The sequence below is a fragment of the Microcaecilia unicolor genome, chromosome 5, assembly GCF_901765095.1.
Source record: "Microcaecilia unicolor chromosome 5, aMicUni1.1, whole genome shotgun sequence".
Classification (NCBI taxonomy): Eukaryota; Metazoa; Chordata; class Amphibia; order Gymnophiona; family Siphonopidae; genus Microcaecilia; species Microcaecilia unicolor.
Genome location: NC_044035.1, coordinates 315,372,482 through 315,399,942, shown reverse-complemented (window position 1 = coordinate 315,399,942; position 27,461 = coordinate 315,372,482). Strand labels below are relative to the sequence as shown.

Below are 27,461 nucleotides of genomic sequence, written 5' to 3'. Positions count from 1 at the left end.
TCCAGGCGAGTTTTACTCCAGTATGTAGATGACCTCCTGATTGCAGCAGTGACCCAGGAAGAGTGTTTTGAGGCTACTAGAGAATTGCTGGAGCTACTCTTGGATGCAGGCTATAAGGTCTCACGCTCAAAGGCCCAACTTTGTCAGTCAGAAGTGAAGTATCTGGGCTTTTGCATTTCCCAGGGAAGTCGGAGACTGGATGCTAGTAGGAAGCAAGCAGTTGCTGCAATTCCCCAACCCAAGTCCAGAAGGGAAGTTAGGGAATTCCTGGGAGCAGCTGGATTTTGCAGAATTTGGATTCCAAATTTTGCATTGATGGCGAAACCCCTTTACCAGGCCACAAAGGGGGGTGAAAAGGAACCATTTGAATGGGGACCTACAGCTCAACAATCCTTCATTGCTATAAAGAAAGCCCTACTCCAAGCCCCTGCGTTAGGCCTTCCTGATGTGGAGAAACCTTTCTCATTGTATGTCCACGAGCGACAGGGGGTTGCTCTGGGTGTGCTGACCCAGATGATGGGATCCTGGCAGAGGCCTGTTGCATACCTGTCTAAACAGCTGGATGGAGTGGCTAAAGGATGGCCAGCCTGCATGAGGGCCATTGCAGCAACAGCCTTACTGGTCCAGGAAGCTGATAAGTTGACCTTGGGGCAAGAACTGGTTGTTAAAGTCCCCCATGCAGTTCTCACCCTCATGGAGTATAAGGGCAACCACTGGTTTACAAATAACCGTATGGTTAAGTACCAAGCTAGCTTGTGTGAGAATCCACGGATACACCTGGAAACAGTGGCTACATTCAATCCTGCTACTCTTTTGCCAGCATCTGAGGGACCACCGGATCATGATTGTATCCAAACTATGGATGAAGTGTATTCCAGTCGACCAGATCTTAAAGATGTGCCTTGGAGGGACCCAGATGTAATTTATTTTACAGATGGAAGCAGTTATGTGGAGAACTCCAAGCGACTGGCAGGCTATGCTGTGGTGACAGAAGACAAGGTGATAGAAGCAAGGGCCCTGCCCCAAGGAACTTCAGCCCAGAAAGCAGAACTTGTGGCCCTCATACGAGCTCTGGAGTTAGCAGCAGGACTGGTAACCAACATTTATACTGATTCCAAGTATGCCTTCACAACTCTACATGCTCATGGAGCTTTGTATAAGGAAAAGGGACTCATAAATGCTGCAGGCCAACCTGTTAAGTATGGACCTGAAATACTTCAGCTGCTAGAGGCTGTGTGGGCCCCTAAGAAGGTAGCTGTCATTCATTGCAGGGGACACCAAAGAATAGATACTCCAGTGGCCCGAGGGAACCGCCATGCTGATCGGGTGGCCAAGGAAGCTGCTCGAGGACCCCCAGCAAGTACTGTGACCCCCCTGTTCCAAATTCGACTGCAAGAATGGACGCCTATGTATACCCAAATGGAAGAGAAATGGGCTCAAGAAGAAGGTGCAGTAAGGAGACCTGATGGTTGGTTACATCTCCCTGATACCAGAGTTCTGGTGCCACGCCACCTAGCTTGGCCTGTAGTGTCTCAAGCTCATGACCTATCACACTTAGGGAAAACAGCACTAGCCCGCCTACTCAGTCGAGTAGTGGTGCTGGAAGGATTGGATAGTCTGGTTGCCACTGCCTCTGCCTGATGTACTCTCTGTGCTCAGAATAATGCTCGTCAGGGACCCCGTATTCCACCAGGAGTTCAGTCTAGAGGACTAACACCCTTTGAGTCCCTAGTTATAGACTTCACAGAAATGCCCAGGAGTGGTAGGCTCCGATACCTCTTAGTTATGGTTTGTACCTTTTCTGGGTGGGTGGAAGCATATCCTACAGTCACTGAGAAAGCCACAGAAGTAGCTCGAGCTCTCCTTAGGGATGTCATCCCCAGGTATGGACTGCCCCTTGCCATAGGTTCAGATAATGGTCCCGCCTTTGTTGAAGCTACACTTCAGGCCCTGTCCCGCGCATTGCGCATTACCTGGAAATTGCATTGTGCCTATCGTCCCCAGAGTTCAGGGCAGGTTGAGCGGGCAAACAGAACCTTGAAAAATAGCCTAGCAAAGATTTGTCAGGAAACCCAATTGAAATGGCCACAGGCATTGCCACTAGTCCTCTTTCGCCTCCGATGCACCCCAACTAAAGGAACAGCCCTCTCTCCCTTTGAAATTGTGTATGGGAAGCCCCCAGCCATTTTGCAGGGAATTAAGGGAGACATAGGGACTTTAGGGTCTGCCCAGGTGCAGGAGCAGGTAGCCCTCTTGGGAAAGATAATTTTTGAGCTTCAGTCTTATGTGAGAGAAATAAACCCTGTCCCCTTCCAGGCTCAGGTACATTCCTTCCTGCCAGGGGATAGAGTTTGGGTGAAAGACTGGAGGCTTCAGCCTCTGGGGCCCCGGTGGAAAGGACCTTTTACTGTTTTGCTTTCTACCCCTGCAGCTGTGAAGGTCGCAGGGATAACTCCATGGGTCCATTGGTCTCGAATTAAGTCTGCTGACCAGACTGAGCCCAGCACGGATCAGACGGAACCTAGACAGTGGAGAGCAGAAAGTGATCCAGCGGAGCCATTGAAGTTGCGCTTGACCCGAACCAAAGAATCTACTAGCTGAAAAGAAGGGTCAACTGCATACTGCAGGAGCGGCTGAACTTCGGCTTCACACTGAGACTCTTTCTTGTCCAGATTCTGGCTTTCTTGGAATTTGAAAGCTTGATCCTTATCAGTTGAGGGTCTATCCCAACTGGTATAAGAACTCAAAGACTGAGAACACTATATGAGAGTAATCTGTGATTAGCACAGACTGTTGAAATATTATTGCCTAATTAGTTTGCTGTATTTGTTTTAGATTAGGAAGAAAGAAAATGTTAGTAGTTTGGATGCTTTTGTTGTTTTCTACTCCTTGCCTCCTTGTTCCTAATACCCCAACTCGCTCCAACCTTTGGTTACACTCTGTCCAGGAACTAATTAGCCAGGCAAAGATTACTTCCCCTTGTATTGTGTGTTCCCGATTTTCTCCTTATACCACAGATGTCCCAGCTGTTCCTGTCCCTGTGCAACTCCCAGCTCTTATACCTCCCTACTTTTCGAGTTCAGGCCCTTGGAGCCAGGATTATACTTGGTGGTCCTTTTATAATGCTACTTCCCCCTCTGACTCTTCTCTAAGGCCAGTTTTTACGTCTCCCTATCCAGCCTCTGGAGTGTTTTGTTTAACAAGAAGCATCTCAACTGTTCTTCCCATTCCCTGTAACTATACTAATGTTCTCCCAGAAAAAGGAGAATCTGTGTGGGTAGTTTCTCCAGGTACTCCTATGTGCCCTACTACCATACCTGTAGATTATGACCCAGGTGATTATCTGGCTCCTAAGCGTACCACTGAGAAGACTATAGTGTCCAAGCTTATTTTCTACTTTCATAAGTCCCCGGGGTATGAAGAGTTACTAACAAATGAGCAGCCTGTCACAATTGGGGATTGGCGCCTATGGTGTGCAAAGTCTCCATTTCGTCTTCGTTCCCCCTGGGATAGGGGCTCGCATTATGGGCACCCTAAGTACCCTGTCCAGCCTGAGCCAACATTTATTGGGAACTTTCCTCACCCTCTCCTTGGTCATTACTGGCTCTGTGATAATGTCCTCCACATGATTCTTCCCTCCACATATGATTTTTGTGTATTGGTAACCTTGAATTATTTTCCTAAAGTTATTCCTCTTAAGCCACCATCCCCGCACCGCTCTAAGCGAGAGGCTTTGTCCTTACCCTCCTCCGTTGCCACAGAGGATGAGGCGATTGAATTAGCCCTCCAGTATATCAATTCTACTTATCCTCTGACTAAAAAGAGACTTGTAGCCCTTTCTGCCACGGCCTGGATTCCAATTGGAGGCCCGGTAGCGGGTATTACTGAACTAGGTATGGCTACTCGGAGACTTCAGTCCCTACTCCATGTTTTAGTTCATGAGCTGAATGTGGTAGTCAATGCATTGCAGGATCAAATTAATGAATTAAGTATAGTTTCTCGGTATAATCGTATGGGCCTTGACTATCTCTTTGCAGCTCAGGGTGGTCTCTGCACAGTGTTAAATTCTTCAGAGTGCTGTACTATTGTCATAAATAGGACGCATGTAGTTAGGCATGCCATGGATAAAGTCCTACAGTTGGCTAGCCTTAATGTGGAAGATTACCGAGGAGGATTAGACCTTACCTCCTGGTGGTGGTCATTGACCTCCTGGATACGTCCCTTGTTCATTTCCCTAATAGTTTTAGTTTTAGCAGGGTTGTTGTTTTGTTTCCTGGCCTCATGTGCTTCGGCAGTATGCCGTCGAACCTTAACAAGTAGGGTAATGGTGATTCACAAGCCTATTCTTAGTTAGGATCACTATAATCTCCAGAGTTTGAGTTGTGAGACTTATCTCTGCATAAGCTGATTTTAGTCTCAAAGGGGGGAATGAGGCAGCCATGGGCAAGGAAAGTGTTAACTCTGAGAAATTATATACATAAGAAATGATATTAAAAGCTTGGTATTTGAATTGAATTCTTATTTCAAATTTCAACTCTTTACTCTGTAAGTGAAGTGAAGGTATGCCAGATGGTTCAGATTATATTGAACTCTAGCTGTCGAGCAAAAGGGTTAAAAAGGTCAGAGACAGGAATTTCTTTCACCCTGGTGAATGATGAAAGCTGGCTCAACATCTGTACATTATTAGGCATGCTGAGCAGCCTTTGTAAGCTCTGGCATGAGTCAGATATATTGTAGTTTAAGATTAGATAGAAATACTATTTAGAAGTGCTTAATATGTAGATATTCCTGATGTTTAGACATGTCTTATAAGAATGCTTATTTTAGAATATGTGTATTCTGTGTAGTTAAATGTAGAATACCTTTTGAAATCTAATGTTACTCTCTGCTGTATTTTCTAAGCAAAGACTGCAGTGAATAGGTCAACATGTGTTTTGACTTATCTGCAGTTCTGGCTGGTTCAATGTATAAGCTAATAGGTGAAGAAGGTCAGGAAAAGTCTTGATTAATTATAGGTAACTGTAGGAATAGTCCTGAAAGAAATAACAGACCATAGCCGTATGCTATTAAGTAAGATTGGCCTTTGACCCCTTTAATGAATGCCAGAGTTTAGTTAGTAGTTAGTACTAGGAATATGAGAAATCAATCATAATAACATGTAAGAGACTGGAGCCCAAATGTCTGGTGTAAGGGGCCCCAGGTCACAGGTCAGTTTAGGATGTCTGGAACCTATGTAACTGATATTTTTAAAGTAATGATTGGTTGAGGCCAGGTAACCAATCTATTCCTTAACCAATTGGAGAGTAAGGGGGGGCAAGGCTAGGAGGGGGATAGAACAGTATTTAAGTAGGAGCAGAAGCAGTTTACGTCAGAAGAAAGGAAGGAGAGCTGAAAGAAAGCTGGAAGACAACAGGAGAGAAAGAGAGCAGAAGGAACAGACAGAAGAGAAGAGAGCTGAAGAGGACAGACAAAAGCCATAACATCCAGAGAGCTGAGAGAGAGAGAAGAGAGCTAGAACTGATGTCCTGCTTTGTTTGCTGGCAAATAAAGAAAATTACTCTCTCATTCTGGTGTGTGTTGTCTGACTCCTGAAGCATCACAAATTTATGTATCAATTCCTGCAACACTTCAACAAAGTTACATTATTACATTTGTAAAGGTGAACAATCCATATTATTGAAACGGAGCTCGTTTTCGAAAGGCATTTTTTTTCTCCCACTCTTTTAAGATGCCGTCTGAACCCTTCAGTGAAGCCACAGTCAGTTTCAGAACGTTGGAGGTGTCCACTCCTGCCGTCTGATTACCCGCCCTCGACGTCATCACATTTAGACGCGAGGGCGGGGCAGAGAGTCATGGGCAGAGAGAGGTAGCTACACAGTTACGAACACTTCAGTGAAGCCACGGAGTCGGCTTCAGAACGTTGGAGGTGCTTTTTATTATAGTAGATGTGCATAAATCAATAAAACAAACTCTTACTTTAATGTGCTTTGATTTGTATACTTAGACAGCAGAATATGAAGCCTAAAAATCTTAATACTCTGGTGCAAAGCTTTCAGGGACCAGTTCAATCTTGCAGAGTTTGGTGTATCTCCCCTCTTCTATGTGCCAGACAAAGGAATATGATTTGCCCATATTTGTATTTTGTTATGATCACATAGCACAATGTTAGTCAAGACAGACACTGAATGAAGATCACATCAGTCGGCTCATGAGCTATTTTCCGCTATATTTTGCTAGTAAATCAGATTAAACAACAGGGGATCATAGTTCACCTCCTATCTTCTGCAAATGGGTAGCAGATACATCACTTCCCTCAATCCTCCAATTTGAAAGCCTAGTGTGACAACCATCTAGGAAAACATTAGAAATGGCGACCCCTGTACCCCTTCCTCAAAGCTACACTCATGAAGGAGAGACAAGCATTGGCCACTGTAATACAAATGTTTTAACTATACTGATAATATAATGTGACACACCATGGTCTACAAGTGTGAAAAAAAAATTCTACCTTAGAAATATACTTAATATAGTATTACTATTAGGCTAGAATCTAGTATATATATGACCACATTCTGAATGTGTATTACTTACTACTACTACTACTACTCACTGTAGGGTAAGCTGTTAGGTGACCCAGAGACCTTTAGAAATGTAAAAACATTGCAATCATTTGTATCTTAACTTGGGAGCAATTTATGACTCCAATATATTATGGATAATCTGATGGTCAAGGGGTGAAGGAGACTATCACGGATATGATAAACCATACTAATCTATGCTCCTGTAATAACGAATCTATTTATGCATTCTTTTGATCCTTTTCTGTTCAAGATGCCAAATTCCCTATAAAAGGAGGGAAAAATGAATTCTTACCTGATAATTTTCTTTCCATTAGTCCCAACAGATCAATTCAGAGACTTGTGGGTTGTGTCCCTCTACCAGCAGGTGGAGATAGAGAGAACCTCCGAGGTTTGTTATATGTGGACCTGTGCAGCCAGCTAAACCTCAGTATAAACGATACCAAAGCAGTGGAATAGAAACAATAGAATACTCTCCTGACATTGTCAGACCAACTGCCCAACATACTTCCACCACTTCTATATTTATTTATTTTTTAATCAAACGAAGGAACATTGAGAACAACGGAAGCCAAAAAAAATAAATAAATAACCAATCGCAACAAAACCACAGACAGTAAACCGGGGGGGAGGGGGGGAGGGGGCTCTGGATTGATCTGTTGGGACTAATGGAAAGAAAATTATCATCAGGTAAGAATTAATTTTTCCTTTCATGGCGTCCCACAGATCAATCCAGAGACTCCCCTGCACCCAGTACATCGCTTCCCTCCATCGGAGCCTGTGTCACAGAAGCGCACTGCGCCTCTTGTCTATCAACCACCATGTGCGGACCGGGTCGCATCTGAGAGGAAAATATTGTGACCGCTAACGCGCGCTGCACTAACTGCACTGAGGAAACCGCCAAAACTATCCCCTGAGCTTCCGACTCACTGGACGCCTGAGGGGAACCCCCGTCGCGCTGAACACACGCTGTGGGCTAACGGCAGCAGGACTCACACTTCCCCGATGCTGCTCTCCGTCCCCCACACCGGGAGCAGCGCTTAGCCGCCTCAAAAGGCACTGACATGCTCCATAAACGCCTGCCACAAAACTGACTCGGCAGAATGTCTAGTTCCTCCGTATGATTAAATAAAAACAAAGTTTCTTACCTTTTTTTTTTTTAAGTCAGGAGAAAAAGGAATACCTGATCAGGCCAACAGCCCCAGGCGATGGAGGAAAGGTAGGGGGAGACTGGGAAGGACCTGGCACCCACCAGGTGTACACCACAAGCTGCAAACAGCCACTCAACCCCTGTCTGTGCTAAACTAGGTCCAAAGGACACCAGTAGCCAGATCAAACCAGAGCTGCACAGAGATGTCCCTCCACCTGCTAGATACAGAGAATACCAAGGTTCAGCTGGCTGCACAGGTCCACATATAGCAAACCTCGGAGATTCTCTCTATCTCCACCTGCTGGTAGAGGGACATAACCCACAAGTCTCTGGATTGATCTGTGGGACGCCATAGAACTGGCCTTTTTCCAGCATTCAGACTATACCTTGTCTGCCATTAACACTTGTATGTTCTCATATATAGATACATCAATAAACAATTGTTAAATTGAGAACAGGCTAGTGTTTTTTTATTTACAGTTCTACACAAAGACCCATTTGATAACCCTTTTGATAGGCAAATCCTGCTATGACATGAATTGCTTTGTTCTAAGTTTTCAAATGGAACATCATCATGTTTAGGAGATGTAATATGTTCTTGCAAAGATGACCATCTCGCCTGCTCTCTTTCTGGTTGCAAGTTGAATTATGGGTCCTTCAGTGCAGTATTTACAATAAATTCATCCCTTTCTTTCTTGTTACAATCATTTAGACAGCCATGAACTTTAAAAAGCTCCAATCTCTTCTGTGGAAAACAGCACAGCTCAAATCTCCTCCTCTGACCTTGGATGAAATGTATTTGTTTTTCTGTGTTTTTTTTTCCCTGACATGCTTATAAAGCTTGCAATTATAATTTTGGAAAAAGTTCCCATTTCCTTACTTTCTCACGGTTTGCTGAGCTGAGGCTTCATGGAGCCTCCACTGCAAGTATTAGGACAGCATCTGCTGGTCAGAACACAGTTTGTTTGTTTTTTTGCTCAGCTCACAGGCTGAGTGTGACTCAGTTATCTGAGAAAGCATTGTAAATAAATGACTGGAAAATTGTGATAAGGGTGTGATTTCACACCAGCTCTGCTATCAGCCAAGCAAACAGCACAGAGCATTCAAAATCAAAACATTAATAGTCCAAAGAATATGGGATTTTCTTTGCAACGCTTTCCATGGTGGTAAGTGAGAAACAAAAGCAGGCAGCATATACTGCATTAACCAGATATCTTCAAGTGCTTAGCAGCGAAGAAGCTAGGAGATCACAGCACCGGACACACTGAAACCTTTCTCCACTTTTATTAGACAGAGTAACATTCAGATACCTCTATTAAAAAAAAAACAAAAGTCCACAACTACACCTGTATTTGGTAAGAAACAATCACAAAAAAAGGTTGACAATATATATTAGAAAGGGCAGTTTGCTTTTCAATATTTATTGCTAGATGAAAGCTGTATTTATATTAATGTTTAAGTAGTAACACGAACGAGGAAATGTTGTGTCAATTAGAATTATAACTGCTCACTCTCTAAGGCTCATTTTAAATAGTGCTTCTAGGTTGCTGCCCTGCAATTCCTCCCAACCCCCCCACCCCCCCACAAGCAAACAGTTGTAGCCAGACTAAGGTCACAAATGACCCTGTGTACAATGTCATCCGATTGGTTTCTGTCCATGTGCAAAGATACTGGTGACATCATAGTCAAATATGGCTCAATCAAAACTAGCAAATGAGAACTCACATGGTTCCTCTCAGACTTCCTGGAATCCGCGACACAGAAGCCTGTTACTTAACAGTAGCATTTCAAATTGCCATAGAATGAGTGTTAATGCTCACAGTATGTGGTTTTGAAACACACCTCAAGAAAAGTAGAGTACTGCTAAACTAACTACATAGAGAAGCTCAGAAGATGATAAAACTATTCAGATCAGATATACTGTACTTGTTAATTCCTGTTGCATTGTAGGGAAGGGTTGCTGTTTGCATCGACAATGTCAAATGACATGTCATTAAAACCCCAAAATGAGCAGAACACACAGGAATAGTCATGTTTGTATTTGGTTGGCAATATCTGTGTGTACTCTTTTCCCCGATAGTGCACCACTGCACATGCACAAATGGTGTATGCATGCTTTTGGGAAAAGAGTGTGCCCTTTTTCCGACAGGATGCACTTCTCTGAAAGTGTGCACACTATGGTGCTCATTTTCAAAGCACATAGATTTACAAAGTTACATGTGGATAAAGGTGAGCCGGCTGATGTAGTGTATCTGGATTTTCAGAAAGCTTTTGACAAAAAGTTCCTCATGAGAGACTCCTGAGAAAATTAAAAATTGCTGGGATAGGAGGCAATGTCCTTTTGTGGATTAGGAACTGGTTACTGAATAGAAAACAGAGAGTAGGGTTAAATAACCATTGTTCTCAGTGGAGGAGGGTGAATAGTGGAGTGCCACAGGGATCTGTATTGGGACTGCTGCTATTTAACATTTATAAATGATCTGGAAAACGGAAAGACGAGTAAATTTGCAGGTGACACAAAAAAGTAGTCAAAACACACGCAGGCTGTGAAAAACAGAAAAATTGCAGGAAGACCGACTGGAAGACTGGGCATCCAAATGGCAGATGAAATTTAATGTGGACAAATGCAAAGTGATGCACATTGGGTAGAATAATCTGAATCATAGTTACCTGATGCTAGGGTCCACCTTAGAAGTCAGCACTCAAGAAAAGATCTGGGTGTCAATGGAGACAATATGTTGAAATCTTCTGCCCAGTGTGCGGCGGTGGCCAAAAAAGCAAACAAAATACTAGGAATTATTAGGAAAGGAACGCAAAATAAGACCAAGAATATTATAATGCCTCTGTATCACTCCATAGTGTGACCTCACCTTGAGATATACCACATACAAAGAGGAAAGGAGTTGTTCAGGATCTTCCCTCAGCCGCCTCTTCTCCTATCCAGCAGACAATTTCACAGTATGCAGCGATGATCCCGTGTTGAAAATCGAAGAGTTGGGCTCGGCTGTAGTGGAGGGTGGAAGACAGCCCTCTCTCTCGGGCCAGATGTTACTCCATCACCTCTGGAATTTGCTGGACTGCCACAGCCTGCTGACCCGATGGCATCGACGGTGATGACCCCTGCAGAAGGTGCTGATGGACAGCCCGTGCTGAGGGTCAAGTTACTGTCAGATTCAGCATGGAACAGTGTTAACACCTGGGATTGGCTGGCTCTTCAGATGCCAGCTGAGTCTGCAGTGCCGTCATTGGAGAACATTTGGAGAGTTCTCCGGAAAATGGATGCCTCCATTGAGAAAACCTCAAAGGAAATCACTGCCTATTGAGTAAAACTGATGAGCTAATGATACAAGGAAAGACTTTTCCGACCAGATATCTATAATCAAGTGTGAAGTTAAATTTTGCAGGATGTCTCCTCTGTTCAAGTTCCTATGAATCAGTAATTTATCTTTAGCCAAACTAGATTGAGATTAAATTTGTGGTGTTTGAATTTTCTAAAGCCACTGGGATTTCACCTGTTGATTGCTTCAGGAAATATTTAGTGGAAATTATTTTTAAAAAAAATTCCTGGAATCTATTCCTCCATTGAATAAAATATACTATATTTCCTCAAACCCTAGGGGTGATCTTGTTGGACCTTTTTTTTTTTAAGAATGTCATCTAGAGAATCTGGAAGTTTCAGCTTTATTGGAGACATCCTTGAATGAAAATTTTGAACATTCTACATTAATAGCCTATTTTGTGTTTGAAAAAGACCTTAACACTTATGAGATTATTTTTTCCGTAACTCAGAGATGCTTTTTTGTGAAAGAAAAGTCTGGATTTGTTACAAAATAGACTCAAGATTGTAGGAAGGCTTTAGGAGTATCTTTTCTTCTGGCTTATCCTTGCAAATGTATAGTACAGTATTTTGGGGTGAAAAATAACTTTTTCCAACCAGAGCAGTTAAAAGCCTTCTTGGATGTTAAGAAGATCAATCAAGGGACTTCTTGAGCAAATGTTAAGCTGTAATGGTGGGGTGCCACATAATTAGCCTCCTATTTAGTTTTCCTCTTTATTGACCTCCGTGTCTTTTTTTTTTTTTTGCTACTCCTCCCAAATATTGACATCTAAGAAGGATGGTTGTATTTTTCCTATACATTTTATAGGTTTCTCACTATCTGTAGCAAGTGGTTTAACGTGTACTGTTTTGATAACTTGAAAATAAAATGAAAACCTAACTGGTTAGATTTGGCTGAAAATCAGATTGATTTGGCTGGGCAAAATGAGACTGTTTAAGTTAGATGCTTGGGCTTGATTTGATAAGTCTCCAGAACTGTGCAGACTACTCAACATAGCGTCCTACTAGGGACCTATACAGAAGTAATATCACTTCCCTTTTAAAGGCTTTAATTTTTGTTTTGTTTTTTTTAAGTACACCATGAAAAGTTTTAGCTGCGTGACCATTTATTAGTATTTGATAAACCACTAAATCACTATATGGCATCTGAGCCAATTTACAATAAAAGCTCGAACAGCATAAAAGCAGTTGCAAAAGAGGTAGAAGGGAAGGAAGAATGGATGTAAAGAAGAAGTAGAAACAGAGGATAAGGGAAAGTGGGAGGAACTATGCTGGAAACGCTTGACCAAATAACCAGGTTTTCAGAAGTTTCTTAAATGTGAGATATGATGGTTCAAATTTGAGATGTAAAGGTAGAGTGTTCCAATGACGGGGACCAGCATACATAAAAACAGTGGCATCTAGACGTATAACAGAAAGGGGGGGGGGGGGGGGGGGAGTAATAGTAAGTGTTGTTGGGAGGAGGGTAGTATGCAAGGGGAATGATATGGTATAAGCAATCTTGAGATGTATTCAGGTGCTGAAGGGAGATGACCTCTATTTCCCATCAGAAGCAATTTATAAGTGATCCGAAATGATACTGGTAGTCAATGTTCCGTCTCATTTATCAACGTCACACGTTTGAACCTTTATGTCAATCACAGGAATAGTTTAGGGTGAGCATGAGGAGAACGGTGCCACCTCTTCAAATGCTGTGATTGATAATGCTGAAGTGGTCCCTGCCTCTCCCCCGCACACAAAGAGGGCCCAATACAGAAAGCTGCAGGTAGACCGCACGTGGATATCAACTTCTACCATAGGTATAATACCATGGCATGTAGAAAGCAAAGTCTACACAAATTTTTATGTGCACAGAACTTGCATGTAAATTGGGAGAGATATGCTGGATGCATGGGAACACAGATTTTGCAGTAAACATTGATTTGTGTGTACATGTCAAAACAAAATGGAAGTATATTGGTGCCTGTTTTCTGTGTATAAATACAAGTCTTACAGAAATTTCTAGCACTTTATTTTGCAAGGCTGATATTTTTGAGCCGAAGGATAAGAGCCAATGTGCACATGTCGGAACAAACAAGTATGAGCACACAAGCTCTGTTACCTCCCTTCAGTCTTTTAAACATGCAGGCACTTCTGGCTGCAGAAGACAAAACCTGACATTAAATCCTCTCCTTTAACCCGTCTATGCCTGGAGCTAGTGTAAATTTTCTTCTGTTGTCTCATGTGGCAAAAGCCACTGCTCCCTTCTTTGCCAGCTGCGGAATACTTAATGGCCTCATTACCAATGTGTGGCCATGCCTTCTGCGCAAGTTAGCACCTACGCTGAACTGTTCTGTGCATTGTTTGGCCATTAATGCACACATACAACCCTGCAGCTAGGCTTGCCATGTACTTCTGCATCGCCCCCAATGTAAGCAGATGTCAGACCCAGGTGGAGGAGGCAGTCTTCACTTTGGTCAGACCCTGGAGGAGCAGGACATCCTTTCTGGACCCAAAAGAAGCCCAGGAGGCAGGGCTGCCGAGAGACATGGCCGGGGCAGAACCGGACCGCTGCAAGCCGTGCCCCCACCTTTTTGTCTGTCTCCAAGGGGGGGCCTGCACTGGCAAGCCATTTCCTGCGTGCCTGCTCCCACAGTCTGTGCTCTCCTACTCCTATCCGTGCTGGGAGTCAGGACCTGGATGATTGCGTTAGTGTGATATCACACTAACGCAATCATCCAGGTTCTGGGCAGCACGCAGGAGCAGGAGAGGACAGACCTGGAAGCAGGCGGCCCTGCTAGGAAGAAAAGTAAGAAAATGAAGATTGTTTGAAACTTACTCCTGGGGGCGTTGCAGAATTTGCACAGAATTTCCTTCAAAATTCTGCACAGGGATCAGGAATCTGTGGTTTTCCGCATTGTTTCCCCTCTTCCTCCTCCTCCTCCTACTACTAGACATTTCTAAAGCGCTACTAGGGTTACGCAGCGCTGTACAATTTAACATAGAAGGACAGTCCCTGCTCAAGGAGCTTACAATCTATTTTACAACCCACAATTAAACAGCTGTGAGGGGCTTTCTGAAGTCCCACAGCCTGCCAATCCTGCTGCTAGTGAGGCCGGATCATTTCCCAGTTTGTGTTCCACTCTCCTGCTTTTGATACATACTCCCCACCCCCCACTGTGCCACACACTCTGAGGGGTTCCACTCTTCCCCTACAGTTATCCTCCTCCCCCAACCACTCCTTCAGCACTAATCAACACAAGCAGAGGATCTACTCTAATACAATCGAAAGGTTTTTTTTTTATACCATAAGATCCATAAAGATCCTATGCTGTTTACAATATAGAGATTCCATAAAAAGGGCCAAATACTGGTCCCAGTTTACAGTATTAAAATCCCATGAAGAGAGCAGCTGCATGTTAAGCTGTGTGCTCCTCCTTTGCTGCCCAGGGCTGACTGTTGAATCTGAACCATGTATGTGAATGTGACTCTCGTTCCCTGCACATTTCAAATTTAGCAGTCAGAGCCAGGGAGGAAAAGGATAAGGCTATAACTACTCTTCCTCTTCCACATAGGCCAATCAGCACCAGGGAGAAAGGAAAAGAGGGCAAGCTCAAGATTCGTGAGAGGGAGGGCAGGTTCAGGAAGAAAGCTACAGCGGTAGGTAGATTTAAGACAAAGTTATACTGGTATTTGTAGAGAGGGGAGGATGGGGGTAGAAAGACAGAGCTATAGGGATGTGTACTGGGAGGAATGAGAAAGATAACTATGTTGTGTGTGCTGGGGATGGGGGGTTGAATTAAGAGTATTATGGTGGATTGAGAAAGAATGAAGGGAAGAGAACAGGGGTGGGGAGACTTTTTAGGCAATAGAGTAAATAAGCTGGGTATGCACACCATGGAGAGAGAGGCGGAGAAAACTGAGGGTTGAATCTACTGGCCAAGGCAGGGGGAGGGAAATCAAGTCTAGGGAGGGCTTAAGAATGTAAATATAGGAGAAGCCTTTACCTTGCTTCCCTCCCCCTTCCCCAGAGAGGGGGGGGGGGGGGCGTTTTGCAGCAGATGGGGAGAGACAGAGGACTCAGGGCAGCAAAGAAACAGTGCTCCAAATGAAGACTGGCCCCGACAACTTTAAAGTGTTTAGTTAAAGTTTAAAATGCTCCAGCACTGTTATAAAATTAAGGATTCAGGTACCCAGCGCTACCAGAGGTGTGCTCTGACTTTCTTTGGTGAAGTTTTTGAATGTGAAATGCTACAAATTTTGGACTTCCTGGTTTTGAGTTAAAAGTGATTTTAAATGTTCAGGTTTTCATAAACAATTCTAAAGCATGGCTTTAAGTGCCAAACGAGTTTTGCTATTTAAATTTTATGGGTTTGGTAACTTGGGGGGGGGGGGGGGGGGGGGGGGGGGGGGGGGGGGGGGGGGGGGGAAGGGGAGGAATGTACTGTACTCTTTGTCCTTTAGATTGTAAGCTCCTTTGAGCAGGGACTGTCCTTCTTTGTTATTTGTACAGCGCTGCGTAACCCTGGTAGCGCTCCAGAAATGCTAAATAGTAGTAGTAGTAGTAGGTGGTGTGAATTCATAATTGGCTGTTTGATGCCCCAAGGGAAGCTGGGAGACTGAGGGGCATGTGAGGCAAGCCTGAAAGGCAGTGTAGAAGGAAGCCAAAAGGAACCAGGGCCTGGCAAAAGGACACAAATTTGACCAATGAGGTGAGGGGCATGTAAGGCAAGCCTGAGAGGCAGTGTAGAAGGAAGCCAATAGAAGCCAGGGCCTGGCAAAAGGACACAAATTTGACCAATGAGGTGGCAGAAGACAGGGCAGCCAGGGGCCCTGCTACAGATAACTTGAGCTAAGCTTTAGTAAAAGAGCTAAGCTTTAGTAAAAGACCCCCTTAGCAAAGGAGTTTAAAGAATAGGGGTATAAAGAAGGGTATTTTAGATATGTCATTTAAGTCGGAATTTGGATGTTTTGCGCTAAATGTCCCAAATCTGAATAGGAAATATAGCCATTTTCTAAACAGCAAAACATTTTTTTTTCAAAAATGGTCACATGCTAGATGATTTTGTGCCCTGTGCTTTTATCTATTTCGTCCATTTTCGGGAGGAAAAAAAAAGTCTAGTGCAAAATGCACAGAATCAGGCCATTTGGATATAGGAGAAGCCAGAAACTTTAGGAGATTTGCCACACAGACATCCCAGGGGAACAATAGAGCACCTTAGGGGGCACTGCTTCATATAAAAGCTCCCAGGTGCCCATCTCCCCGTCACCCTCTTACCTTGTCTGTTGAGCCCTCCAAAACCCACTGTCCTCAACTGTACACCACTATAATAGCCCTTATGGGTGAAGGAGTCACCTCTGTGGGTACAGTAGGTTTTTGGTGAGTTTTGGAGGGCTCACACTTGCCACCTCAAGTGTGACAGGTAGAGTGAGATATGGGCCCGAGTCCCCTTCTCTACAGTCCACTACACTACTCCAGGGACCTGCTTGCTGCTCTAATAAAACTGACTAACATCTGAAGCTGTCAAAGGCAGATGAGTACTATTTTTATTCACATCTTTGGTGAGTAGGAGGGGGGTCATCCCTGATTCCCTCCAGTGGTCATCTGGTCATTTAGGGCACCTTTTTGTGCCTTATTTCTTCTAAAAATAAGTTGAGATCCAAAACGAAAAAGTCTAGGGCTAAAAATTCAACGTTTTGTTCCATTATGGCTATAAAACGTCCAAGTGTTAAGAACGCTCCAAGTCCATCCCAGAATTGTCCCCTTGTGATTTGGATGCACTGCAGATGAATTGCATAGATAAATGTCTGCAAAATAGGTTTTGAAAAAATTGATTTGGATGTTTTGAGAATAAATCCATCCACATGCTGTTTTATGACACTTTTTGGATATTTTTCTCTTTTGAAAATGAGCCCCATAGTCTCTGATAGTTCCATAAGCTAGTATTTAAAGGGAATATTTTAAAGTTGCCATAATATTTATTAGGATTTATTTACCGCCTTTTTGAAGTAATTGACTGAATGCAGTGTACAGTAAGAATATATCAAACATGAGCAATACACAATTACAACAGTAAAAATATTCAAAAACAATACAAAGTATGGCATGGTATACTATTTACAATGCCAACACAATACGTAACAGAACATTATAGGTGATAGCGAAGGGTAAAGCAACGATGTAACATATAGAAGGGTAAGAAAGTAGGAAGAGTTTGAAAGTAAGGTGACTGAGTTAAAGAAAGTTGGACATGAGGTCAGAGAAATGGTTAAATGTTATCTCAGCAAGGGGAGGATTGGATAAACCTGTCCTGCTGCAGTATATGCAGCCTGAGTACTCCTTGTGTGTGTGAGTGAGACTAAGGAGTTAGTTATTTCCAGTAAAGGCCTGGTTGAAGAGCCAAGCTTTCACCTGCTTCCATATCAATATAAAACATAGCTAATAGGCACAAGAAGCCTCAGTTTAGACTTTAATTCCCTCCCACCCACAGCCTGATCACCGATTTGTAGGCTCTTGAGCCAAGTAGGAGGCTACAAATTTACTTAAGGCATCTCTGTCAGAAATTAGCTCTTAGAAATAGTCCACCCGATACTCAGAGCTATTTAACTGGCCAGGAATGACTCCTGGCCGGTTAAACAGCCTAAAGCCGGCAAAGTGCTAATATTCAGCTGAATATTAGCACCTAGTGACTAGTCCGGTCACTGGCTATGTCATGTGACACAGCAGATTAGCGTCAATATTCACTGGCTGACCAGCTAAGTTTAGCGGCCAGATAGACCTGCATAATTAATTGGCTTAACCGGCTATGTTCAGATCACCACCCCTCCCCCTCCCAAAAAACCCCAAACAGAAATTCATTGTCGGTTGCCAGATAAGGCCTAACATTGAATTTCCGGGTTCACCATCAATCACGGGAGACAGCCTGATTAAACTCATGTGGTCCGAATATTGGCCCCACAGTCTACTTAGATCCATAGAAGAGAATCTACTAACAACATATATATATATATATATATATATATATATTATATATATATATATATATATATATATATATATATATATATATATATATATATATATATATATATATATATATATATATATATATATATATATATATATATATATATATATATATATATATATATATATATTAGCATAGCATAAACTAGCAATTTTAAGAGAACTTTAGTTTACATAGTCCCTCTCCATTAGCAACTTAAGAGATCACCAATAATAAGATGCAGGTAGCAGTCCAGGAGCGAGAAGGGGGCTATCCAGTTGGTGAGAAGTCATGTGTGTACTCAGTGCATAGAGCTCCTAGCACTCGAGGAACTGGTCTGATCTATGGAGGCTAGAGTAGCAGACTTGGAGGAGCTGAGGCAGAGAGGTTTATAGAGTCCTATAGGGAACATAGTAAAGAAGTCTCAACTTAAGTCTGGCAACTTCTGTGCTGCCATGGAGAAGGGTCACCTGAAGGGGGAGCATCACCATGGAGAGGCAGGAACTGATCCTGCAATAGCCTCTCCCACTGAGGATGTGTCTCCAGAGGCTTCTACCCAGAAGGAAAGGGTTAAGGACAGCCATTGTTTTTGGAGATTCAAATCATTAGGCATGTAGACAGCGGGTGGCTGGTGGACATGAGGATCACCTGGTCACTTGCCTGCCTGGTGCGAAGACAGCAGACCTTATGCGGCACCTAGAAAATATTGTAGACAGTGCTGGGGAGGAGCCTGCTGTCTTGGTACACGTGGGTATCAATGACATAGGAAAATGTGTGAGAGAGGTTCTAGAAGCCAAAGATGGGCTCCACCTTATCCAGGGTGGAACCAGGCTGCTGGCACAGATAGAGCAGCTTTTAAACTAGAAACCAGGGGAAGGCCGACAGTTGCTCAAAAGTGCATGGTTCAGAATAAGGTATTACAAAAACTGGGAAGATGGGAATCTGGATAGCGAGGTTGCAATAAACAGCATAGTAGACCAGGTGGTGTATTTTCAAAGTACTTAGACTCACAAAGTTCCATAGTAACTTATACAACTTTGTAAGTAAGTGCTCTGAAAATGAGCCCCAGGTGTCTTTAAATACAGAGCAGATACATTTCAAAAGATTGCAAATTATCACTATCAGCTGCTAAGCAAGTTCTAAATAGGAATGCGAGACACCCCGGGCGAGGGTTATGGGGTGGCCCTGTCTATAAAACAGCCGGACAAGACTGTAAACATGAAATAAGTGCATTATTAACTTTAATCTGAGGCCTGTTCCTGTACCTAGAACAAAGATAAAGTTGCTTTATTTTCAGAGGGGGAAAAGATTTATTCCTATGGGTGTCTCTAGCATTAACGTGCGCTAAAAACGATAGTGCGCCTACAGCACGGCTTAGTAAAACAGGGCCCTAGGAGTCACCACCCAGGAGAAGGATCTGGGTGTCATTGTTGATGAGATGTTGAAACCCTCTGGCTCCATGTGCAGCAGCAGCTAAGAAATCAAATAGAATATTAGAAATTATTAAGAAAGGAATGGAAAACAAAAATTAGAACATAATGCCTAGTTCCATGGTGCAACTGCACCTTGAATACTGTGTGCAATTCTGTTCACCACATCTCATAAAAGATATAATGGAATTCGAAAGGTACAGAGAAGGGCGATGAAAGTGATAAAGAGGATGTGACAACTTCCCTATAAGGAAAGGCTGAAGAGGCTAGGGCTCTTCAGCTTGGAGAAGAGATGGCCGAGGGGAAATATGATAGGTCTATACTGAGTTGAGTGTAATGGGTAGACGTGAATCACTTTTTTACACTTTCCAAAAATAGTAGGGGGGCATGCAATGAAGCTACTAAATAGTAAAATTTAAAGCAAACCCGAGAAAGTATTTCTTCACTCAATGTGCAATTAAATTCTGGAATTCATTGCTAGAGAATGTTGTAAAAGCAGTTAGCTTAGCAGGGTTTAAAAATGGTTTGGCTAATTTCTTAAAAGAAAAGTCCATAAGCCATTATTAAGATGAACTTGGGAAAATTCACTGCTTTTCTAGGATGAGCAGCATAAAATCTGTTTTACTATTTTGAGATCTTGCCATTACTTGTAACCTGTATTGGCCACTGTTGGAAACCGGATATTGGGCTCGATGAACCAGTGTGGCAATGTTTATATTCTTATGTTCATACTGCTGTGAGAAGTGAGTTAAGCCTGAGCAGGGAGAACGCTGGGGGTGGAGGGGGGGAGTGTTCTTTATGATGGAAGAATTTTATACAAAAAAAACAAAAATTAGAAATGGATGCATAATTTTTGTATAATTTTAAAATATGCACAGCCTTTTAAATGTGTTTGCTCACACAGAATGATGCCCCCAGGAGTAGTAAATGGAGGAGCCCTGAGATTAATGGGGCAGAAAGGTAGTGATTGGAGGGTAGGTTAAGGGAAAGGGTGAGAGAATGGAGGTCTAGTGGGTGGGAAGCTGAAGAAAATTGGTAGGATAAGAAGAACCTGGAGATCCAATAAATGAATGGGATTAAATCTGGAAGAGTTGAAGCTGCTGAGGGGGATAAAGGAGACTGAGGGGATGAGTGGGAGGGGAGAAAAGAATGAGGACTGAGTAGGGGAGATAAAGGACTGGAGGGCAGATGCACAAAAGTCCCTGCAAAAAAGCCCATTGATGTAAGATCCTCGGTAAATGTTACAGAGTTGGAAATAGTGAGCCACGCCCAAACAAGCTGCTCACAATTACAGAAAGCAGCTCAGTAGGGAAAGCACCAGCGCATGCGTAGAGCAGCCACTCTCTAAGCAGCACATGCATAGGATAGCTACTTGCTAAGCGCGGCTGCTATGTGCATGCTCAGCATAGCATGTGCTATGTACGCGCCTCCATAGCGTTTCACACAAGGTCACCACCAAGTGGCTGGCAAACATTCCTGTATTTACCAAATAGCAAAAGAGAGGGTCCAAAAGTACACAAACCAAAACAGCAAGAAAAAGCACAAAAGGGCCTCCAAGACTGGAACAATGGTACAATCTTTAATGAAATGGACCTGACGTGCTAAAGCGGGGAAGGGGGAGTGTTTGGCACCTGCACAGAAAAGTTTTGCGGTAAGCTCAGCTCCTGTGCGCATGCACCTCGCATACACTGGTGTCTGTTTTCTGTGTCTTTAAATATGTGTTTCAATTTTTTTTTTTTAAACTTGGAACACATATTTAAACACAGAAAACAGGTACCAGTGTGTGCTTTCACTTTTGGGTTTGCTCCGACTCACACACATTCATTTCTCACTACTAGCACAGGCTTCCTTCTGCTTCCAAATAATATAAAAACCGGAGGATTTTAAAGAAAGGTTGCTTAAAAAAAGAATCATGAGAAATCATAATGCCCGCTCTGATCTGGTGTTATTTTTATTCAGCGATAAGGCGGTTTTGTTTTGTGCGCCATTCTGTGACCATTGGGAAGCAACATCCATTTGACTGCATTAGCATGCTAGTTGTGCTAATCTTTGGCGTGCTCATCTCACGCTACAGCCTCCGAGCATTCTGCGCTCAATAATGCGGCTGCTAGCTCGGCGCTAATTGCCTCTAGCACCCGCACTTGGTTCCGAGCATCGGCCTGTCAGTGATTTAGAGCACAGGATTACAGGGCTCTGGAAGGAGCCCGGCACATGACAATCCTAGGGTGAGTTGGGAATGGATATAAAATAGGGGAAAATTCCTGGGTAGTTGTGACTATAAATGAGCAAGTCACTTGCATCACTGTTGGATTCTACATTTTCACTCATATGGTTGTATATATTATTTATATGGTTATATATTTAACTTACTCATTTATCATCTTACCTTACGTTTATATTTTATTCATTGTTTTTACCCATTGGTCGTATGTCTGTATATACTCAACTTACTCACTTATTACCTTGTTTTATGTTTTTATTCATTGTTTTTAACCCATTGGTTATATCTTTGTATATTTTTTCATATCCATGTAGACTCCTGAAGAAGGCACTCCAGTGCCGAAACAGGGTACCTTGTCGAGTCTCCTTTTAACAAAGAACATTTCATATACAGGACGTCTCAGGTCAGTTTTCTGAAGAGCCTGGTTCTGTTCCCACTCCTTTATCTGCTCCTTTGATTATCGTGGGACACCGTCGTTCTTTTCCACCTTGGTGGTTTTGATCCTTTTTCTCTACCAATTGGGAAACACACTTTCTTCATTTCAACCTTTGTCATATTGATTGACCTTCCCGCCACATTCTACCTCACTTTACCTATCCTCCTCCTCCTATGACCCTATCTTTTGAATGTCTTTTTGTTTTGCTTCCCTTTTGTTCCTTTTCTTTGCTAACCCCTATTATTCTCTTTATTCTCTCTTCATTGTTAGCAATAAATCTTATTATCAAAGACATGCTATGCATGTCAATATTCCTTATTACTGTGAACAGTTCAACTGCACCTCTTACAAGTCCCTACTCCTGACAAAGTGCCCTTAACATAACCACTCTTCTTTTATGGCCTGGCAGTTCCACTTGACATTCAACTCAGTTGGGACTGGTTATGGTTGGTTCCCTCCACCAGTCCAGCCACTGCAGTGACTGCCTTCAGCTGTGGAGCCCAGAGAGCACAGTTCCTCTCGCCCCCAGTACCCACTATGCGTGTTATAAAATTTGTGACCAAGAAAATAGCAGAGGCCAGAAATATGAGAGGAAAATATCAAAGAGGAAGCGTATGTTCCAGACAGAGTCTGAGAGATAGAAAGGCAAAGATTCCGTGGAAAGAAATCCTGGAGGTAGGGAGTACTCACGGGGAACAACAGTGCCCCAAGCTTTGGATGTGTGTTCTCTGATGACGTGCTGGTGTATCAAGGAGGCAAGAGAATATGGAGGATGAGAGATGTACAGGAAAATTAGAGTCAATTTTGTTCATGATGCACTGGTATGAACAGCCACAGGCAGAGATGAAGCAACCAAGATGGAGAAAAGAAGGAGACCAGAGACTGAACCACGAAGAAGACCAAAACTAACATTTAGTAACTAACAGTGCTATCGGCGCTGACATCTTCTATTAATAAATAGTAGGATGGCCAGCCACAAATTTTATTTTGTATCATTTCCAGTGTTGCTTCCAGGGAATGTGCATTTTATTCATTTTTGTTTTTTGTCATGGGAGCAGTTGAGTATGCATGCTTTGGAAAGAGGTTTGCAAATGCATGATAGTGCACTTTTTCAGGAGAGTGCGCTATTTGCAAAGAGGGTATCTATTGCGCATATGCAAACTATTATCAGCAAACAATGAAAGCATGATTCTTTTTGTGTTTTTTCCTGCTCATTTTCATTTGATGACACAAGATGTGTCTTTTTTTTCTTCTTCACATTTCCCATTATCTTTGCAAATGAATGCCCATCCCTAAAAAATAGATCCCAACTGTGGTAAATAATGGATATTAATGCATGTTAAAGCACTGGCACCTTGTAGTAAATCTAATCCCAAGAGCTAGTGGGGAGGGAGCAGGCAGAGGGTTATTGACTAGGACCTAACTGTAGTAATTGCCAAGATAGGAGGAGACTCAGATGAAATCCAGGGCAACACACCCAAGGATCTGAGCTTCTCGAGCAAAAGGTCCATGTGTGGAATGCGCAGGGAAGTCCAGAAGGAGCTTACAGGATAAGCCAGAAAGCCAATAATTAACTTCAAAAATAGAAAAACAAAGCTCAAAGCTCTTAATATAAATACCTGAGTAATTTTCCTTTACATACATTTCCAAAATAAGTTAAAGGGATTGATTGCCATGTTAGTCCACTTTTAGAAAGCGGGAAACAGTTTTGCAGTGATCTCTTGAATAAAAACAAGTCTAGCTGAGCTGTTTTAACTTAGGGGGCTTTTACTAAAGGGTGTTATGCTAAGGGCATGCGAGAACAAGCTACCACATAAAAGCATTAGAGTGTTTTACAGTATTTTCCCTATTTTCTTGTGTGCTAATCAGAGTGTTACATAAGAATTTTCCTCTGAGGGGACTTGGCATGGGTAGACAATGGGCGTTGAATTACGATTCATGCATGCTAACTGGTTAATGCAGGAGCAATTAATGCCTCCTGCATATGAGGTACTAACCCCTGGATTCTATCAACGGTGCCCAAAATTGAACATGTTAATAATCAAGTTATTGACGTAAATTGACTCCAGTTTGGATTTTTGCATAGATCTGGCTATGCGTGATTCTATAAAGATCTGCGCCCAAATCCTCTTTCGTGCAACCCAAAAGAGGATGTGACTATGGGAAGGGCATGGGTGGTCTTCTGGGCATTCCAAAGAATTACGCACAGTGTTATAGAATTTGGGGGCTGCACACCAGGTTTCAGCTGGTGTAAGTCCTTGTGCAAGAATATGCACTAAGAGCTATTCTATAAAGAGCACCCAGCCCGGAGCACCCTTTAAAGAAAAGCACCATATGCAAACTTTTACTTTTCAGTGCCATTTACTGAACCCAGCCCTTAGTGCTCCCATGTTAATTTTACCTGGGGGGGGGGGGGGGGGGGGGGAGGGGAAGGATAAACACAAACATAGTGCTTCTAAAATCTTAAACTTAGCATGTGGTAAAGTCCTGCATTACAATAAATTAAGCCCAGATTCTAGTGCACTTTAGTAAAGGGGCCCCTTAATCCAAAAAGAAGCCATCACCTAAACTTATTCTTTTCAGCTATTGTAACCTTGAAGCCGAACAAAACTGGGATTCTTGGTTTAACCAAAAACAAATCAGCAGCCAAATTTGCTATCAGTTCTTGATGAAACCAAAATCAAAAACGGCATCTCCTTCCCCCCCCCCCCCCACACTAGCAAACCTCTCGGGCTGCCAGCACTACTCCCTGCCCCCCCCCTCAGAGACCGGGGCTGCCTGCCAGAGGCGAGGAAGCTACTGGTGCTGGTACAGACGCTGTCATGGGGTGCCGTCGCCACCCCACTCCTGCACAGACGTCATCTGGACAGGCTGGGCCAACCACCCACCCCACTCCGCCCCCCAGACAGCGGGTGCCACCAAGTCAGCCCCCCCACCCAACCGAGGGTCCTCCCCAGGCCTACTTTTAAACTGCCGTATAAACTCTCGGCAGCCATTTTGATAGAGAAACTGGAGGGGCCAGAACCTGGAATAGCTCCTGTTTCGAACAGACCACTAGGGAAGTTAGAAAGCAAGGCCCGGGCAGTGCTGGCTCAGTGGCACCCTCTGTCCTCCGGGGAGGGTGGGTGGCTGGCCAAATCCGGCCTGTCCATGCTAAGTCTCTGCAGGTTGGGGAGGGGCGGTAGGGGAAGTTTTGGTTTCAGCCGAAAATTTTCAGCACAAACCCGAATTTGAATTTCAGGCTGGTTTTGGTGCCGAAACCAAAACCGAACCCAAAATTCAGTCGGCCTCTATTTTAGCCATCAGTCAACACCGCTGTAAAACGTTTTCCAGTGACACTCTCCATTTTGAAGAACAATGAAGAACGTCTGGGCTAAGTCAGTGATGGCATGTCCCTGGCCCGATCTTGCATACCTAAATTAAGGGCCCTGTTTAGTAAGTCACTTTATAAGCGCATTAACATTTTTAACATGCATTAACCATGTACATGTGTTAACTGTGTACGCGCCTACAATATCCCTATAAGCGCCTACACAGTGCATGAGCTAACTGAAGGCGGTTAAAACAGATTCAACTATAATATAAGCCCCAAACCCAGACATTTTGCATAATGTAGCCATTTACTAGTTAAATTCAAATCAATTCTTGTATATCACTAATATCCCCTTTCTAAGGTTCAGTGCGGTTTACATTCTAGGTGAGACAAGAGCAAAGTGTTAGTGTAATGCATGAGAAAGGATCATGGATGATACTAGGAGGTAGAAAGAAATCATGATGGATTGCTGTGAAGCAGTTCTTGGGAACATAGGAGCCAACTTTTCAAAATTATTGGGGGTGCTAAGCCCAATGGAAATAACCCCTCCCTGGACACATACAAGGAATTTTCTCAATATTGGGGGTGCTCAAGCACCCACAGAGTCGGCTCCAATGCTTGGGAAGAAAAAGTTTTTTAGCCTCTTAAGTTGAGGTAGCAGATCAACCAATTTGCATTTCATATGTTGTGTCTGGAAGTGTATATGAAATAAACAAAACTTTCCAGTTACATCCCTAGTAAAAAAAAAAAAAAAACGTATCAGAAAAAGTACCTCAGCTGGGCACTTCTGCAAACTATAATTCGAAACGTTCCCTCCTGCATCAGACCTCTTATTTCAACCAACTAAATTGAACTTGTACAATAACATCTGCTTATTTTCCAGCTAAGCCTCACAAACAAAAGGGGGTACTCTCTTACCTGTGATTCCTCTCAAAAGTGCATAAAGAACGAACGATACCGCCTTTGATCCAGCTAGAAGGACGTCAGTCTCAGTAGCATCAAAGTGAAAAGAAGGGTCTGTAAAGTCATCAAGTATTCACTTTAGACTCCCTTTCTAGAAAACACATTTCTTGAAAATCGAACAGCTTTTTCCACTCTGGCGGGACAGTGCACTGGATTCTTAAGCACAAAGGCCGACGTGGAATGCAACTTCTTCCTACGCGATACACAACCGCCAGCCCGACAGATCACGCGCCTTCTACAGAGCCCGGGCTCCAGCCCCCGCCCCAACATTCCAATCCTGCCTACTCCCTGAAAAGCCAGCCAATCGGCGCACTGCAAGGGCGCAGCTGGGAGAAGGGGGTGGAGTCGCACAGCTGGATGACACTTGGCGTGAATCCGGTAGTAGCAACTGGGGAATCTGGTTCTAGTATTTCAGCTCCACCTATACTTGGCTTTGGAGTCCTGCATTATATACTGATAATTAGGAAGGGTGCTACTTTGATTCTTAGTTTTTTAGTCCAGGTGGATCTGGTTCTTATTTCACCGCAAAGCAAGCTGTACTTGCAGTTATTTCATTTTGCTACCCTGAAGAAAAGCAAGATTACAGCCACATGAAGGCCTAGGTCTAGGCAATAGTAGATAAACTTGTCCTGAAAAGTGGAGATAGTTGGTAACCTTATTAACAGTAACAAGGCTGGATGATCATTCCCAAAATGCCTAGGACAGTGTTCCTAGATGTGGCTTGTTGAAGCCTGCTGAAGCCAAAGTTCAGGCTTGTGATGTTTTTGTACAGATTGCTGAGGTGTGCTTGAAGTACTTTAAATATTCACATATGCCAAAAGTTAAATAACCATTAAAAAAATGCCTAAGAATAAGAGCTCAGCAGAAATCCTATAGGGCTTAAAATGTAGCTGGTGGCAGATCTGAAACCGCTGTGAGAGGTGCCTAAAGCAGACGGGAAGTTGTAAGGAATTCTTTCTGGTACATATTGCTAACATTGGCAGGCCTTTGCCAATCTAGTGAAAACAGGATCTATTTCATGAGCACAGAACATGAACCACACGTTCT

At 43.2% G+C, this 27,461-nt stretch overlaps 1 protein-coding gene across 1 annotated transcript in view; it reads right to left on the bottom strand.

Annotated features, from left to right (window-relative positions):
* The window catches only part of PLEKHF1 (pleckstrin homology and FYVE domain containing 1), a 38,546-nt gene extending 11,927 nt beyond the window's left edge, over positions 1-26,619 (bottom strand). Inside the window, exon 1 of the mRNA XM_030202545.1 lies at positions 26,370-26,619. The gene's annotated coding sequence lies outside the window, so the exon portion shown is untranslated. The remainder of the gene's footprint in view (positions 1-26,369) is intronic.
* Between the last annotated feature and the right edge of the window lie 842 nt (positions 26,620-27,461).